Consider the following 2983-nt stretch of genomic DNA (forward strand, 5'->3'; position numbering starts at 1 on the left):
GCCCCTCCCGAAAAGGGATGGATACCCAATCGTCAATCGATGGAGAATGGAGACCGGTATGCGTGTCTTTTGGTTTCTCCAATCGATTCCCGTTGCTCGCATACCGCATATTGCCTCTTGCCCACCTCCATAATTTTCAGCCATCGTGGAGTATCTCTATTGGGCTGCTTGTTTGCTCGACCCGCCTCCAGGAGCTACTGACAAAATTACAGGGGCTGGCCCACTGGCTGGCTGAACTTTAAGCCAAGCCTGTCATGTAAACAATCCCCAGAAGAAGTCGCTTCTGTCATTGCTCCATGGACGGGCATGGGCATCTATTCTCAAACTCCTCGAGCTCTCAAAATTTCATGAGCTTCCAGAATTCCCCGTGCTTTAACCTCGGATCTCTCAGGCTTGACCATCCAGCGACTGCCACCTGGAAGATGAACCCTGAGAATTAACCTGTAATTCTTGAGTTCTCTACTCCGTACTAGTTGCTCTGTCAACAGCCCAAAGTCCCGATTCAAGCTCCATTTTCCAAGTTTTGAGACCTTCCAGGAAAAAGCAATGAGATCTATTCTGGTGGAGCCCTGACGAGTCCCAGCCCCAGACCCAGCCTTCCAAAGACGAGGTTCCCAGCCACAAGTTGTGAGACGTTCCAAAATGCACCCTCCCGGGTGGTGTCACATCATGATCAATGCGATATGGAGCTGCCGGTAAACTGATCGGAAGGTTCAGAAGAATCAACAGACAGGCCATGAAATCTCTCATCTCAGCCGTAATCACAAGTGACTCACTCAATACATGTGGACAAAAAACGGTCAAATTCTTTAGATTTCAAAATGGTCGAGCTCGCGAAACCAAGTAAATAGTATCGACTCCATATGGCCAATCCAAATAACTATATATGTGCATTAAATATCATCACCAAAAACTCTGGGCCAGTCGCCCGCAGACTATTAGTAAATTAACACTCGTCAAGAGCAGTTAGAAATAAGAATGTCAATGTGGTAAATAACAAGATGCATGGGTTTAAGGCTTCCAACCACGCAAAAAGATGAGGATGCAGAAGATGAAGTAAGAAGACCAAAAGCAAAGTTCAAGAACCGAGCAAAACCTCTCTATGGGGCAAAAACAAATAAATGATAGATAGATGGTATCATTGAGAACAGAACAAAATGCTCGCGAATCAATCGTAGCTCGAACTCTCTGATATTTTTCAAACGTGGAGCAGTTCTCCCCATAATATTGTGTTTCCAGAAAACAAAAGATCATACAATTCAGTGGCCATTGAATAAACGTACCCAATGAATCGAGAAACCGAATAAAAAAAATAGGGTGGAGTAGTTTGTCTGTTAATTTTTGTTGTGCGGGTGGTAGTATCCTTTGAAAGACAACTTCGAAGAACGAAATATAAATTTCTAAAAAGGAAGATAAACGAATTGAAGAATAATGAAAATAACAAAAAGGCAGGTTCGGGGAAGACGTGTTCACAATGAAATTTGTTTGCCCCAAAAAGATAGGAGTAATTGTATATTAAAGAGGAAAAGAAGGCGATATTTTGTCGGTAGAAATAAATCGTGAAATCGTGAACATGGCAACATGGCTGGATCTCGGTTAAGGCTAGCAGCGTCAAAAAGCAAGCAAGGACAAAAGTTCAATCTGTTGAACTTATTCCGAACGCCTTTTTGAGAAGCGAAAGCTTCTTCCTCTTTTTCTTTTCGTCCAGTCCTCCAAGACCTGCATCCGGCTTTGAGGAACCGGATGAGTCCTCGCTAATGGTACTACTGTGCGTACCGCGTCGATTGTGCAATCGTGGGCGGAAACGAGATGTCCAGTTGGATGACGACTCTGGTGTCACTAGTAGAGGTGGACCCGAAATTGAGACGCAGGAGGTGGTGGTGGTGCCGTTATTTGTCGCGATGTCGTTAGCAGTATTTGGACGTTCTGAATCTGATTCGCCTTTTTCAGGAATGGGTGAAATGAGGCTGCCTATTACAACAGGAGAGTTCGTATGGGAGCTCAAAGGCCATGAACCTGATCCCACTAGTTGGATAGGACCTTTTTCCACAGTAGCCTCTTTTAGAGAATGAGGGTCGTTTGTTTTAGCACCGGATGAGGGTGAATTGCTGCGGCCGTTCCTTGACGATCTTGAACCCCTATTCCGCCAGAGCTCGAAGTGGGAGCGTTCAAGCGGGCTATCACGTCTCGCAGCGCTATCCAGCTCAGACTTTCGGATTATTGTATCGTCACTGCCCCTATACTTTGAGCGACCAAGCCTGCTAAAAATACTGCCTTGCCTCTTAGGAAGTTGGGGGGAAAACGCTCCAGGTTCATTTGGAACGATACTGGTGGGTTCATCAGTGACATCTGTAGCTCTGGTGCCGTTTGTTATAGTGTCAAGGCTAGGGACCGGTTTCGGCTGGCCCATGCTTGGACGCCTTAGCACTCTTTTTGGTATTTCTTCGTCGGAGCTATCTTCGAGATCTGTAGAATCCCCGTCAACACCATCCTTTCGTTTGGGGATACCGCGAACAGGACTGAAGCTCATGGGAACTACATCATCGTCACTCGAATCTTCAAAGCGGCTACGGAAAGGGGGAGGAAACCCGACGTCATCATCATTACTGTGTGAAAACGAAAATTTGGATTTAGCTCCTGTGTTCAACCCAGATGGAGCTCTCTTGGGTTTCGACGACCTTCCAAAGTTGGCAAATGAAGATTTGGTGTCCAATCCGCCTTTTAGTCCGCGTAGCGTCGTCCGAATTGGCAAGTTGTGATCTGAAGAAAACGGTCTCTGCTGGCTGGTGGGCAAAGTTGAACGACCACCAATGCCGATAGAATACCCACCAGAGGAATATGGCCGGGCGTCAGAGGGACCCCTCAGCGTGCGTTTCAATGTATAACGTGTGGCACCCCGTGGTGAACGTCTGGCACGCTTGAAGCTGCTTGAAGAATCGCTATCATATGCCGTAGATTGCGCGAGGCCTTTTGAAGCGAATCC

The sequence above is a fragment of the Histoplasma capsulatum genome, genomic scaffold (genome assembly GCF_000149585.1).
Source record: "Histoplasma capsulatum NAm1 scaffold_1 genomic scaffold, whole genome shotgun sequence".
NCBI classification, from domain to species: Eukaryota; Fungi; Ascomycota; class Eurotiomycetes; order Onygenales; family Ajellomycetaceae; genus Histoplasma; species Histoplasma mississippiense.